General features: G+C 43.9%; 1 protein-coding gene across 3 annotated transcripts in view; it reads right to left on the bottom strand.

Moving 5' to 3' along the window:
• Window positions 1–15,912, bottom strand: part of LOC126355684 (organic cation transporter protein-like) — a 580,417-nt gene that overhangs the window by 64,069 nt on the left and 500,436 nt on the right. The window contains exon 1 of one of the 3 annotated variants that reach the window (XM_050006053.1): window positions 4,388–4,789. The exons of the other annotated variants lie outside the window; for them this stretch is intronic. The gene's annotated coding sequence lies outside the window, so the exon portion shown is untranslated. Of the gene's footprint in view, window positions 1–4,387; window positions 4,790–15,912 lie in introns of those variants that run through there. 3 annotated transcript variants of the gene reach the window in all.

The following is a 15,912-nucleotide window of genomic DNA, read 5'->3' as shown; positions in this document are numbered from 1 at the left end:
ATACACCTATCACAAAACGACGAAGTGCAGAAATTCACAAGAAGGGGGAACGCTTAGATGTCATTTTTGACATTCAAAACAACATCCCAAAAAAAGGAATTCTGTGACAATCTCGCAAGGTTGTATGAACGTCCTGTGCGTTGCATGTCAAGAGCATTAACCATCATCTACACTTCTTTTTCATTAATCCAATATCGAAACTTTTTGGACTGTCGGGATAAAAAAAATTGTTGCGAATGTGTTTGTGCAAACTAATCGCTACGCTGCCGTTACACGCATATAGTAATCGGAATCGAAAAGCCACCTGTGACTGTAGGCTGTAAAGTTATCCTTTAATTTCCTTTCGTTGTACGTGAAAAAAATCATAAGTAACTACGTTTCGCCTCTAAGGAAGCAATATTACTAGTTTACTTGAAAGGTCAAAGTATAGAACATAATTCAGTCAACATTTCTGTAACAGCAATTTTGGCAATCTTTAATACGAGAAGAGTAGCTGCAACTATGCGTCTTTGAAGATCGTTGCCGGCGGAAGTGGCCGAGCGGTTCTAGGCGCTTCAGTCTGGAACCGCGCGACCGCTACGGTCGCAGGTTCGAATCCCGCCTCGGGCATAGATGTGTGTGATGTCCTTAGGTTAGTTAGGTTTAAGTAGTTCTAAGTTCTAGGGGACAGATGACCTCAGAAGTTAAGTCCCATAGTGCTCAGAGACATTTGAACCTTTTTTTTTTAAGATCGTTTTTTTCTATTAACATTATCTTCAAAATAAACAAAGAAATGAGGACATTACAGCCTCCTTTCCTATTATTGCACTCACTCACGAAAATAATAAGGGCGAAAATGTTCTTCTCTCGTGTTAAAAAATAACTGTACCTTGTCTGGGTACTTTCACAGCAATCACTAAGAAGCGCTACACTATGCAAAATAGCACTATAATAACAAATATGCACAGGAGTCAAGAGGTGCAGTTTCTAACACCCACTGTTAGAGACATAGTGACACAGAAACACAGAAAAAAAATTCTTCACTTGCGCTACAGAGGTTAGCTTGTGTGAATAAACAGTCCATATGTTATACACTATTCACGTTACGAATGTTTAAAATGGTAAGAAAAATTTGTAGAAAATGTGTAATACGAGAGCAATGTTAAGTTAAAATTGCCCCCTGAACATAGAATTTATACAACCTTTTTTTTATCGAAAAAGCTAAAATTGCTCCCTGGACATAAAATTTATACTCTTTTTAATCGAAAAAGCTATGGTGTCTTCAAAAACATCTTGAGTGAAGCAGAACGAATTCCCATTCATTGTACACGATTTGCGGGTGGTGTTGCCTTAGTAGCTAACAATGAAAACATTGTATGCAAAATATACTATGGAAACTGGCAAAAATTATGAAAAAGTTGGACCTTATATGACTAAGAAACATAACGTTAGTAAGCAAATCTTAGATGAACGAACTTCTCACACAACGATTGAAAGAAATGAAGCAGTAAAGACTGATCGGTTTTGTTATTCAGGCACCTTAAATACAGAAGAGAACAGATGATGCAGGAAATAGAAGAGAAAAAGTATTGTAGCAGCAAAACAGGCTTTCATTAAAGGAAGGGAACTACTAGTGAACAAATCGTTTACTACAGGAAGTAAAAAAAGAACAGTTCTTAAGATGTGCATCTGGAATGCGCTGCTGTAAGGCTGTGAAGGCTACACACTGCTAAGGCTGCACGAAGAGCGCTTGCAAGCTATGGAAATGTGGGTTTGGATGGGGGACAACGAGGACCATCAGGAGAAAGCGAAACCAATGCAGATGTCTCGAAAGAAATCAGTTACAAAAGAAATCTTATACTGATTATTGAAAAAGGAGTAAATTAAACGTTTTGGTCATTTCTTTACACGTAAGTATTCAGTAGATGGACTGGATGGAAAAAAGTTGGGAAAAGGAAACAAGAGAAGTACCACGCAAGAAAGTAGCGGATCTTCTAGAGGTAACAAGACTTAAATTATTATCAAGAAATGAAGAAGAATGAATAAAGTAGGAAGGAGCGGTTGCACAGACATGTCATATCCTTTAGCGGTTGGATGATGACCATCACATAAGGCAAACTCCGAGTATTTCGGCGCATATGATGTATATTAGGAGATGAGACGCTGTAAGTAGTTTTGTTATTTAGGCAGTGAAATAACCGACGAAGCCAGAGCTAAAAGGAATATAAAATTCAGACTGCCAAAGGAAGAAAAACTTCTCAGAAAAAGAGAAATTTACGAACACTGGTCATAAACTTAACTGTAAGGAAGCCTTTGCTGAAAGCATTTCTTTGGAGTGTAGCCTCAAGTGGAAGTGAAGTGGGCGTTAAACAGTGCAGACAAGTTGAGAATAGGCGCTCTGGAAATGTGGTGCTACAGAAGAATGGGAATGTGCAAGATTAGATTGACAGATCTGAATAAGTAATGGAGAGGTACTGAATTTTACCGAAAAAAAAGAGGACGAATCGTGGGGCTTCACGCAATGGTTGTTGGTAATAAAGGGAAATGGGTGGGATAAAAATTGTGGAGTGATACCAAGACTTGACCGAACGTTTAGGCTTTACTTTATTTACGTAAGTGATCTCAGCTATTGTCTCGACTGTTAAAAAGATCCTGCAAGTTTGTTACAACTAACTGCTTTGTCAAGACATGGAATCGATTACTCATGCTTGACAATGGCATAATCCCGAAATTTCAGTAGCAGAATAGAAGTCTTGTAGAATACTGCGTGGAAAACAAGCACTACAAAATTACTCCGTATTTCGGTTATACGATAACACACAGCAATTTTAAAAGCTATCGATTAAAATATTACCTAGGGATTACAACTGCGAACAACTTACACTGCCCGGTGTGGGATTCTTACTAGATAGGATTGACGGACGACAATGAAAAAGTTAGAAGAAGTTAGCTTTGTAGTGTCGTGAAATAGGGAAGAATGTGACAAGAGTGAGATGGGATAGTCATCATTGAAACGAATACATTTTTCGTCGCAGCGCTTCTTTTCACGAAATTTCAATCGGCAACGTTCTCCTCGTCTTGACTCCCATCTACGCAGGGCGAAATGGTCATCGTAATAAAACAAGAGAAATCAAGAACTCAGACGGAAAGATTAAGAGTTCCTTTATCGGTAGTGCAATTCGAGAATGGAACGCTCGTGGTGTGAGGGTGGTTACACGACCTCTCTGCCAAGCACATGCGTACGAAATCACAGAGCAGTCACGTAGATGATGATTTAATACAGGCTGCGGGAGCCTACAAGAAGCTACGGATTCGAATGGATTTAGTTTTGCATTTGTGGAGATACGGGGGGGAAAAGAGCTCCTACAAGATAGGCTAGTTTTGAAAGCTGCATCTAACCAGTTTCTGCACTGATGACTACAACATACACTAGGCCTAACATCTTTTTGAATGCAGAAAATGAGGACTTTTGTAAATTTTGAGAATGAAAGAAGCAGATACGTCGCAAATTTTGGAATTAAAAACCGAACACGTCATTCAACAGCCACACAACGACTCTTAATTACACAATATACATTAATAATGGAAAAGCGATAAAATGAGCGCAATTTACCACCACAAATACTTTTCACTCAATAATTCATAGGAACCCTTTCTGTATAAGTAGTTCATGAATGTAGTAACCCCGAAAAGAAAGTAAAAAATTCATAGCCCTCATAAAAACACGGTCTACTATAGGTTTTCCCAAACACATCCAGAATACTACAGTAGCAATATTTACACAGAGAACCAGTGACTGTTTACTATTCTTGACCCATGAACTTTGACTGAGTCAGGGCGCAGAGGTAGAAGTTCTCCGGGTGAGTAATGGTACGAGGGAACGCTTTTGCTATCGTGCTTAGTGCAATCATCTTCTGTGGCAGAAATGACACGTGGAAGTAACATGGTTTCCTGAACGCTTATTTTTAAACGTTTATATTCAGAAGCTGTGCGTATTTGTGGCAATGAATACTATATTAAATTAAGCTTGTTATAACAATTATACCACTCAGGTTCATAGTACTTAGACACGTAACGATCATAACAGTGGAGGCTGGGGACAAAGTTGCGTGCTGACTTCAACGGTCGCTTATTACATCATTCAGATTTGCCAGCGTCGGACGCCGCGCTGAAAATTTGTCGCACAATTGATCTCTGAACTCAAAATGAATCAAAATTCAGGACTCTTTAACAACTTGAAAAAAAAAATAATCTTCCGGACGCAAATGTCAGGGTGCAAACAACGGACATGCCCAGAAAAGGACGTATGCTAGCCCTAAACACACACACACACACACACACAACTAATCAAGCATGGACATGAAAGTTTCCGTGTCCATGTATAACGTTGTAGAAGAAAACTGTTTACCTTAGCTGCAAGAGGAGAGAATGCAAATCCAGTCAGTTCGTGACGCAACAATGGAGCGCGGCGCTCTAGCACGGAAGCTGGTGGGCCAGGCGTTGTGTGACGTAGCCGACCCGCGCGAGCAGAGGGCAGTGTGCAAGTGGAAGCCGATGCGCGCGGCACGCCAGCTGGAGCCGGACTGACGCAGTGACGCTGCTGCAGCTGGCAGACAGCGGCCAGCAGGCCTGCCACCATTCTCCGCCCCCGTGACCTCTGCGCCGCCTGCTGGCAGCTGGCGTTTCGTTATCGCGTTCCCCGTACGTGATTACCGACCGTGGCTGCTGACGTAACCCGGCCGCCACGTTTCCACAAACGCGCCCCGATCGCTGCCCGCCGGCCGTCGGCAAGCGGCCGCTTTTTCCTCGACTGCAAACTCGCCGCGAATTTGCTCCAGGGCGGCCGTGCGCGCAGGACGCCGGGCCAGATAGCGGGCTATCGCCGAACGGGTTTCTGGAGCAAGGTCTCGCTTTAACACGCCACGTCAGGCGATAGTAGCACTTTAGCGTAATGACAACTTGCGGCCCACGACAGTAATTGCCGGAACAACCTGCTATCCCGGTGCTCCGCGAGTGAAATTTTCAAAATTAACAATTCGCAAACTGGCGAGGTAAACCATAAATGTAACACTAGAAGAGCGCAGAACATGGAAAGGAATAGTTGTTGAGTAGCAAGTAGGAGAGAAGTAATTTTTCTTTTACTAAAACTCTTACTTACATCTGTACTTTGCAAACCACCTTGCGGTATAAGTCGGAGGATACTACTGATACCATAATCAATTCCCCATTTTCCTGTTCCCTTCGCGAATTGTATGTCGTAAGAACGACTGTCCGTAAACTTCTGGCTGAGCTCTAATCATTCTGATTTTCTCAGCACGCTCATTTCGCAAAAGACGTGTTTGAGAGGAAGTGATTATGTTGCCCGATTCTTCTCGGAACGCACGCTCTCGGAATTTCAACAGGAAACCTCTCCGTGATACCGAAGTTTTTCTTATCTGCCACTGAAGTTCGTGGGGAGTCCCGGCAACGCTCAAGCTAGCGATGGCGGTTATCCCTGTTTTTCTCAATTTACAGTTTAACCTGACTGTTCAAACCAATCAAAATAACCGGTTTCTCAGTTAACTGATTTTAAGTTTTTGTTAGTATTATTTCAAACAAAGATTGAAAAACTGAAAGACTCCTCAGACTTTTGCATTATATGTTTGAAGATACGTACAATCAAACTGTCAGGTAAAACAGGTCAACAAATGGAAACTTCGACCGTCCTCTGTTCGATGTTTTCCTTGATAAGTAATGAGGGGCTGAATACTATGAGCGGCATTCAATAAGTAGTGCAACTCTTATTTCTCTAAAATCAGTTTGGTTTTATTTGAATTCCCCACTACTTTGGCTACAAAATCTTATTTTTCAAAATGGTCTCCGTGCAATGCGGCAGCCTTACGCCACCTTATTGGAAGGGCGTGGGAGGAGTGGCAATACAAGCGTATTACCACTAGACTGGTCGTTGTCAGAATCAACGTTTTGCTGTATCAATAACCTCCCCCATCACCCACGTACTGCTTTCCGCGGAATAATAGTTTTTTGGGCGAGTAAGATGGTCCCTCGTTGCTCTTTCTATTTAGCGACGAGAGAACCAGCGGGCAACACACCTCTGAACAGCCCAACTGGTGGACGGGTGTTATCAGCACCACCAACAAACAGTTGTGCCGCTCGGCGTCTGTCATCCGTCCATCACCTACAATGAGAGTTCCCCCGCACGTTCCAAACGTCGCAGGATTCACAGGTGTGTTCGGCCGGCCGGCAAGTGCGATATCAAAAAGAGTGCGTGACCTTGTAGCGGTGATGACAGACGCCTCGCCCAACCACTCACCGTGCTTTTGTTCATAGCCAGGTTTCCGTAGACATCCTGCAAGGGACTTTTTTCAATATCTTCGATGTACTGGTTTTCCGCCAAAAGAAACTAAATGTCAGCATTCTGCTTGGAAAGCACCATTACAGACGCAATTCTTAAGTCTAAGTAAAGCGCCGCGGAATGGTGAACGATGTCCCACAACAAATTCCGCATTATATATGCGAAGCTGGCCGAGAAAGAAATGTGTGGCCTTACTTATTGAACGCGTTTTGTATGTGGCCATTCCACTTTACATCGCTCCAGTACTCCACAATATAACCCTGTTTCTTTAACAACATGATTTCTTAAGCATTTTTCTTTAATAAGAACGATTTTGCATTCACGTGTGGTGCATTTTCCTGTGGTTTCTGTAAGAAAAATTTGCTCCGTATTAAGGCTGTCTATACATACGAAAATTAAACCCCCCAGCCGCATTCGGCTTCCCCCGTCGGAGGTTCGAGTCCTTCCTCGGGCATGGGTATATATATATATATATATATATATATATATATATATATATATATGTGTGTGTGTGTGTGTGTGTGTGTGTGTGTGTGTGTGTGTGTGTGTTGTCCTTAGCGTTAGTTAAAGTTAATTTAATTTGTGTGTAAGCCTAGGGACCGATGACTCTAGTAGTTTGGTCCCATAGTCCTTACCATAAATTTCCAGCCGCGTTTTTCTGTCAGTATATTTCGGCCAATTTTGGGAACTAACGTAGAAATTTTTGTATGGTTTTAGCTAATAGATAAAATGAATCACGAGGAAGGTTTGAGTACATTTTTTACTGTTTATAGTAATGGTGAATGTGTAAAATAGGCGTTGTTATCTGTTCCATTTTGGATTGGCGTTTGGAGTGACATATCGTGACAACGATGGGAGCTACGAACTGGTCAGTTAGAGAGTAAGCGATATCTGGCGGAAAAGCAGTATAGTAACAGTCTCCAGAGAGCAACGAACCTTGACCGACATCAATACTTATCATAAATTAAAGTCCCCCACTCCGTTTTCCTGACCGTATGCGTAGGCTGATTTCAGAAACTACTGTGGGGATTTTGATAGAGTTTCACTAATAAACTGTCAAAACCACTAGGAAGAATTGGGTAGATGACGAGTTACTATTTACTATTTACCTTTACGAAACTTTTCCCCACTGACACCACCTTAAAATGATGAAAGGTAGCAAAGTGTATCGCCTGTGACATTTTAGCTCTTCCTGCAGTGAAACCTCACCATTAGGCATGGTGTTTTAATTTATTACCCAGACTATATGCATCCAGTGATTCATAATGAGAACACTTGGCGACTTCCAACAAACTTTAAGCATGATTTCAAACCTTTTCTAAACTTTTTCTAGCTTATATGCTTGACGTCAAACATTTAACAGATTAATTAACTTGCAATGAGACGTTAGAAACTGTTTTATAATCGGGAATTCGATTCTGTAAGGAGTCGATGGTTTCCTGGTCTTAATACTTAGGTCGTCCTTGATGCGCAGTGGCTCTTCTGTAGCGTCTGGCCCGCGAGTTTGACGACGTAACCCTTTCACGCGTTCTGCTCGCAAATGAACCAGTGACGATAAGCGCCGCTCGTCTTTCTCTCTTTGCTGATTCCTCTACTATACTGCCTGGCAAGAGTCCCAGACTCAGAAGCAACACTCCAAGATCGGTGCGACGAGGGTGAGCAACGTTTTCTTCAGGATTCGCCCATCGTTCTGCGCTGGCTGAGTTGGTGTCCAGTACAAGTCCAAAGATTGCGGGTCCAACCCCCGGTCTGTCCAAGGCTTTTTATGTCACTTGTCGCTTCCAGCACGTCTCGCAAGGATTTGCATACCGAAAATTGACAGGTTCTACCGTGACATGGAGTCCATGTTGAACAGCAGATCTCCCTATAAATGGCTGCGTAGGTCAGTTGAATGATCAGAGGTAGGCAACAGCTACCCACCTACTTAAAAAAAAGAAAAAGAAAGCTAAGTCTAGTAAAACACTGGGGTGTTCATAGCAACCTTCCAGCTGGGGATAGAACTGTTTTACCTTGGAATTCGACAGTGAATCTGTCTGGTGTCTACCTTTTCTACAAGCAATTTTATGTGGAGGTTTTACATAGCTCGCTCCGCAATTGCGTATATGTAGATTACGATCAAAGTAGGAGTTCCTACAACACATTTTCCGTCTAGAAAAAAAATCTCATTAGTTGATATATGAGAGAAGAAGGAGCAGACGCCACCGTGGGTACACTATCGACTTGTGTTGCTGCTTAAATGTTCCATAATTTATTTTTTCCTTGAGAGGGGCATCTGGAAAGTACTTACAGAGAGCGCGCGCGCACACACACACACACACACACACAGAGAGAGAGAGAGAGAGAGAGAGAGAGAGAGAGAGAGAGAGAGAGAGAGAGCAGAAAAGTTTGGCGAAACATGTGTGGGAATCGATGACATGGTTTTCAGCACGTGAGCTGATCCTGGGCGGAGTGACAAACGTGGAAACAGCCGGCGCGAACCGCTGCTTGTTTATGCTCGCGCCTTATCTAATCGACACTAGGTCTGTGTCACCCGTTGTTTGCTCCAGCTGTCGATCCGGGAAGTGTGGACCGCCTGCCCGAGCAGTTCCAGCCTCACAACAAACTAAAGACGTGGCAGTCACACTAACATCGGTACGCCGTTAGGTCACGAGATTTAGTAGTATGTCCACCGACAACGGCATAGTGTTTCAGGATGACAATGCACCACTACAGGCATTATTGAATTTTAGTATCTCCTCAGCGCAGTTATCGTCAGTGTTGTTGAGCCACTGTGTGCCTTTCTAGACACGCTTCTCCCCGACCGCTGCAGGACATTCGTATTTTTTATTACAAGGCTTGATCAACAAAGAATAAATCTGGATAATATTGTCCAGAGGAGAAACAGCGATCTGGTAATGCAACTGGGTTAAAACAACGGTCTAGATCGCAACAATATTTTACTAATGACAGGTTTCGACTGCGTGAGGATCCGAGGAGGTGCCAGCAACAGCCATTTTCTGAAGATGACTTCTGCGCGAAGTCGGAACTGGTCCATAATAAAATAGTATTGCGATCTAGACTATTTTTTAATCCAGTTGATCAACGAAGACTGATACAGATTTCTACCTGTAGTTTCCGTGATAGTTTCCAACCTGTGAGATGAATATTTCAAAGAGCGCGTATTTATGTATAATGTCCATAGGCGGCAGAACTCTCGTATCGATATGTTGGTACTAATGCTCTATTTTGTGGACGCTCTTTGCAAATGGTTCAAATGGCTCTGAGCACTATGGGACTTAACATCTGAGGTCATCAGCCCCTAGAACTTACAACTGCATAAGCCTAATTAACCTAAGGACATCACACACATCCATGCCTAAGGCAGGATTCGAACCTGCCACCGAGCGGTCGCGCGGTTCCAGACAGGCGCCGAGAACCGCTCTGTCACAACGGCCGGCTATGCTGTTTGAATTTCGCTTAACAAACAATGGAGGTGACGCGAGAGGAACAATACGGCACAATAAAATTCTGTGTTCCTATAAACCACACAGCCACTGAAAACTACAGAAGGCTACAGCAGGCGTACGGCGAAGATGCACTACTTCGTACAACAGTGTCACGGTGATTCAAGGACTTCAGAGAAGGACGATTCTCAAGGACCTGACAAAGAATGACCTGCGCCAGGTGTTCAAAGACTGGCAGAGACGCTATAAAAAAGTACAAACAAGTAGGAGGCGAAATCTTTGAAAAAGATTGCGTAAATGTTGAAATTAAGTAATAAACATCAATGAAGAAAGAAAAAAAACGGTGTCAGTCCTTATTGATCAACCCTGCCATTTACCGTTTGAAGCTGTTGGGCAATTTCAAATAAATATATTTAGTGTTTAAAACATTCTCAATATTTTTACAAACAATAGTACTGCTCAGAAACTAAGAAATAAGAGCTATAAAGATACTGCCTGACCAAAGAGAAAAAAAAGGAAGAAAAGAAGCTGCAAGAGGGGAGAAGGAAACGAAATGTGACTTCAAGGGGAACTTAGTAGTGTGAACCCACTTAGGACTACGGCGACGTCCACCGCTGACCTGAGTGGATGCACTGATTCGGTTGGGGAGGGTCTCATAAAGCGGTTGTGTGCTCTCCTGGACCAAACCGGCCCACAACTGTTGCATATGGTCCTTGATACCCAGGATACTGTCAGTGAGATGGTATTGACGTCCGAGCTCGTCCCACACATGTTCAATCAGGCACAGATGTGGAGATTTTGCTTGCAGTGCACATTTCAGCCTCGTAACAAAACCTCACTGGATTGTCGTATAGAGGAAGAAACTGGTTCTTCTTCATTCGTGGCCATAACTAAGCTGGAGACTGCTGTCTTTTTATATAAGATAGAACAGCACTGCTTAGCACCGGGAGCTTACCAGATACAATGCGCACTTTTATCGATCCCGAGTATCCATTATGCGATCTATACACCTGAACAGTATTGAGCTAATGAATAAACCAAGGCCAATGCCGACGTTGTCAAAGTCTCTCCGTCCGCACTCTATGAAGTTTGCAACTATTTTCCGAAGGTAGATTCTGTGGGTAAGCGAGTTATCCAACATCCCTCCCAGATGCTTTGGTTCAACTGGTTCTGAGCACTATGGGACTTAACTGCTGAGGTCATCAGTCCCCTAGACTGAGAACTACTTCAGCTTAACTAACCTAAGGACATCACACACATCCATGCCCGAGGCAGGATTCGAACCTGCAACTGCAGCAGCCGCGTGGTTCCGGACTGAAGCGCCTAGAACTGCACGGCCACCGCGGCCGGCTATCTGTGCAAGTCTCAATCTCCATATATCACAGAGTTCACGCCCCTTAGTGCTCGCATACTTTCTGTGATTACTGCACTGCGAGAGAGAATGTTACTATCGTCGTTTTGCCACTGTGTATTGCGTATTGAACCGGGACCTAGAAACGACGGAGGCGCGTCTTCCCGCCGCAGCCCTCAGTGATTCACAACCCCATAAACAGGCCACAGCAGTCCACTCGCCCCGCAGCCTCCCCACACGGAACCCAGTGGATCCCCCAGGGAACATCTCATACCAGACGAGTGTAACCCCAAATGTTTGCGTGGTAGAGTAACTATGGTGTACGCGTACGTGGAGACAGTGTTTGCGCAGCAGTCGCCGGCATAGTGTAACTGAGACGGAATAAGGGGAACCAGCCGCATTCTCCGAGGCAGATGGAAAACCGCCTTAAAACCATCTACAGGCTGATGTCTAATCGTATTCGGAGCTGCGAATACATTTTGCCTGTCTGAAGGGTTTCGTCCACTGAGCCACTATGCAGATGTCATCCGCGTGTATAAACTTGCGAGGCAAGCTTCTGGGCGAACAGTGTAGCGGAAAAAACTTAAAACTGGCGGTTATTCTGAATAATGTCGAAAAAGAAGATGATATTTGTGCAGGGAACAGCCTTTTATTAAAAACCTCCTTCTCCGGACTGTGTCGTACGCTGTGGGCAGGCCTAGAAGGTTACAACACGTCTTTCCCTATCCTCTCAAAGCCAATGTTAAAAAATATATCGGCTCAACCACTTGTTTATAGTGCAAAACACTAAGATTGACGCGTTTCGGAAGTCAAGCTTCCATCATCAGAATAATAAAAAGTAAAAGAACCTGTGAAAACTCGCTAAAATGGAACATGCACCAGGCACAAAAAATTGATGATAAAATTAAAACATCGTGGCTACTTCCCTTGTTGCAGCCGTGTCTTCCAAGGTGCATCTCCACATAGTCGTCAAAATATAAAGAAACTCTAAAATGGTGTCGCCTATGGTGTTCAACATCTAACGACATGGCTCATTCCTCTATCGTCGTAAACCGCCCGTGCGTCTTCGTTGATACCACACACCACGTAGCCAAACACGACACTGGAACGCGAGTGAGCTCACGCGCATGTAAACAAGGAAGTCACGGAGATGTATATACAAACAGATAACGTATACATGTTCCAAGGACCTCATGAAATGATGGTATCCTGCCAATTGCTAAAAATGTAGTTACTTAAAGAAACCAGTGAAATGTTTGAAAACGCTATTTGTATCACCAGTTAGCTGTTCATTCAGTGTGTCCTGATTATCCACGCTATCTATCGTAATTTACAGCTGTTCTAGTAGATCCAGCTTTTTGCCTTTGTTCTGTCTATGTCAAATAACGAGATCCTGCTCTATTCCCAACATGGGGTGTCCCGTTTCCCAAGAACGCATGGCTACAGCTGACTTTTCGAAATTATTAAGCCGCAAAGCATCGCTATCTACATCTACATTTATACTCCGCAAGCCACCCAACAGAGTGTGGCGGAGGGCACTTTACGTGCCACTGTCATTGCCTCCCTTTTCTGTTCCAGTCGTGTATGGTTCGCGGGGAGCACGACTGTCTGAAAGCATCCGTGCACGCTCGAATCTCTCTAATTTTACATTCGTGATCTCCTCGGGAGGTATAAGTAGGGGGGAGCAATATATTCGATACCTCATCCAGAAACGCACCCTCTCGAAACCTGGTGAGCATGCTACACCGCGATGCAGAGCGCCTCTCTTTCAGAGTCTGCCACTTGAGTTTGCTAAACATCTCCGTAACGCTATCACGGTTATCAAATAACCCTGTGACGAAACGCGCCGCTCTTCTTTGGATCTTCTCTATCTCCTCCGTCAACCCGATCGGGTACGGATCCCACACTGATGAGCAGTACTCAGGTGTAGATCGAACGAGTGTTTTGTAAGCCACCTCCTTTTTGATGGACTACATTTTCTGAGGACTCTCCCAATGAATCTCAACCTGGTACCCGCCTTACCAACAATTAATTTTATATGATCATTCCACTTCAAATCGTTCCGCACGCATACTCCCAGATATTTTACAGAAGTAGCTGCTACCAGTGTTTGTTCCGCTATCATATAATCATGCAATAAAGGATCCTTCTTTCTATGTATTCGCAATACATTACATTTGTCTATGTTGAGGGTCAGTTGCCACTCCCTGAACCAAGTGCCTATCCGCTGCAGATCTTCCTGCATTTCGCTACAGTTTTCTAATGCTGCAACTTCTCTGTATACTACAGCATCATCCGCGAAAAGCCGCATGGAACTTCCGACACTATGTACTAGGTCATTTATGTATATTGTGAAAAGCAATGGTCCCATAACACTCCCCTGTGGCACGCCAGAGGTTACTTTAACGTCTGTAGACGTCTCTCCATTGATAACAACATGCTGTGTTCTGTTTGCTAAAAACTCTTCAATCCAGCCACACAGCTGGTCTGATATTCCGTAGGCTCTTACTTTGTTTATCAGGCGACAGTGCGGAACTGTATCGAACGCCTTCCGGAAGTCAAGGAAAAAGGCATCTACTTGGGAGCCTGTATGTAATATTTTCTGGGTCTCATGAACAAATAAAGCGAGTTGGGTCTCACACGATCGGTGTTTCCGGAACCCATGTTGATTCCTGCAGAGTAGATTCTGGGTTTCCAAAAACGACATGATACTCGAGCAAAAAACATGTTCTAAAATTCTACAACAGATCGACGTCAGAGGTACAGGTCTATAGTTTTGCGCATCTGCTATGTTCTTTGTAACTTTGTTTACTTGCGCGTGAGCTTACTCGCGTTTCGCCGGGCGATGTGGCCATGCGGTTCTAGGCGCTTCAGTCTGGAACCGCGTGACCGCTACGGTCGCAGGTTCGAATCCTGCCTCGGGCATGGATGTGTGTGATGTCCTTAGGTTAGTTAGGTTTAAGTAGTTCTAAGATCTAGGGGACTGATGACCACAGATGTTAAGTCCTATAGTGCTCAGAGCCATTTGAACAATCACTCACGTTTCAGTGGCGTGTTTGGCTACGTGGTGTGTGGTATCAACGAAGACGCACGGGCGGTTTACGACGATAGAGGAGAGAGCCATGTGGTTAGATGTTGAACACCATAGGCGACACCATTTTAGAGTTTTTTTATATTTTGACGACTATGTGGAGATGCACCTAGAAAGACAGGGCTGCAACAAGGGAAGTAGCCACGATGTTTTAATTTTATTATCAATTTTATTGGGCCTGGTGCATGACCCATTTTTGCGAGTTTTAACAGGTTAAATTACTTTTTATTATTCTGATGATGGAAGCTTGACTTCCGAAACGCGTCAATCTTATTGTTTTACACTGTAAACAAGTAGTTGAGCCGATATATTTTTTAACGTTGACATTCTCAACCACGACCTCTCATCCAGTATGGATAAAATCAAAGCTCTCAAAGCCAGTTTCCAAATAGGTAGTTCAGAAGAGGACTAAAATTCGTGAAAGTGCAGTTTTTACGCCCATCAACGAAAAGATGTCCTGCGTGGCATGAGTGTTATCAGGTGGTTGTTGCCCAAGCTTGAAATTACGATTGATTCGCAGTGTAATGCTCGGCGTGTTTGTTGTTAGAGTCCTGGCTACCCGACGGCGACCTCGTCATCCCGGCTGAAGCTGAACTGACGTGTTCGGCGCGGACCCTTGACAGGCCGACACGACTTGGAAGATGGAGTGCCCCGTGCGTGTGGCGGTGATAACGTGTCGCCCTGACTGCTCCCTGACGACCAGCGCAAGGTGTGGCCGTATCACACTCACGTGTCAGGCCCGCTGTCTATACTAAGTGCGTAGGACGATAGGCGCTACCTCTGCAACGCGGCACACGTCTGCAGTCAAATACTCGTGCGCGTATTTTGGAGAACACTATGTCACTCCACTTGACAGTCATCGCATACTTTTAATCTTCTCGTGGATGGATCCTGTCTGCAGAAAACTATACAGGATCTTAAAAGACAATTATATTCCCCACCTCGGCCATACTACGGTGACCTGATCTGAGGTCATTTACGTCACGCCATCACCTTATTTAGGCGATGTACTGTTTTCAAATGCTTATTCATTATATGTGCGTCCGTCATTTAAATATACAGGCTGAACCACCTAAAACTTGCACCACAGACACTGCAGAAATGGAAAGTGTTATTGATGTGTGGTTTCCGCAGAATGGATAGTAGTCAGGGGCCCGTACTGTTAGCCAGTAAGCAGACTGTATTAATATTTTTTATGCAAACGTACTTTCTACAATGGAACAATGCTAATTAACATTAACAAAATAAAGGTAGGATAAATTAGAATGTTAGCGGTGTTCGTTGCAGGACTCAAATGGTTCAAATGGCTCTGAGGACTATGGGATTTAACATCTGAGGTCATCAGTCCCCTAGAAGTTAGAAGCACTTAAACATAACTAACCTAAGGACATCGTACACATCCATGCCCGAGGCAGGATTCGAACCTGCGACCGTAGCGGTCGCGCGGTTCCAGACTGTAGCGCCTACAACCGCTCAGTCACACCGGCCGGCTGTTGCAGGACTGTAGTGCGAGTCGTTTACGAATTATCGTATTTTTAAAGGTTTCTACACTGACGCTTGGTTCAAATGGCTCTAAGCACTATGGGACTTAACATCTGAGGTCATCAGTCCCCTAGACTTAGAACTACTTAAACCTAACTAACTTAAGGACAACACACACATCCACGCCCGAGACCGCGAGACCGGATTCGAACCT

This window comes from Schistocerca gregaria, chromosome 1, assembly GCF_023897955.1.
Source record: "Schistocerca gregaria isolate iqSchGreg1 chromosome 1, iqSchGreg1.2, whole genome shotgun sequence".
In the NCBI taxonomy this organism is placed as follows: domain Eukaryota; kingdom Metazoa; phylum Arthropoda; class Insecta; order Orthoptera; family Acrididae; genus Schistocerca; species Schistocerca gregaria.
Note: the sequence above shows the minus strand (reverse complement) of the source record. Positions and strands in the feature narration are given on the sequence as shown.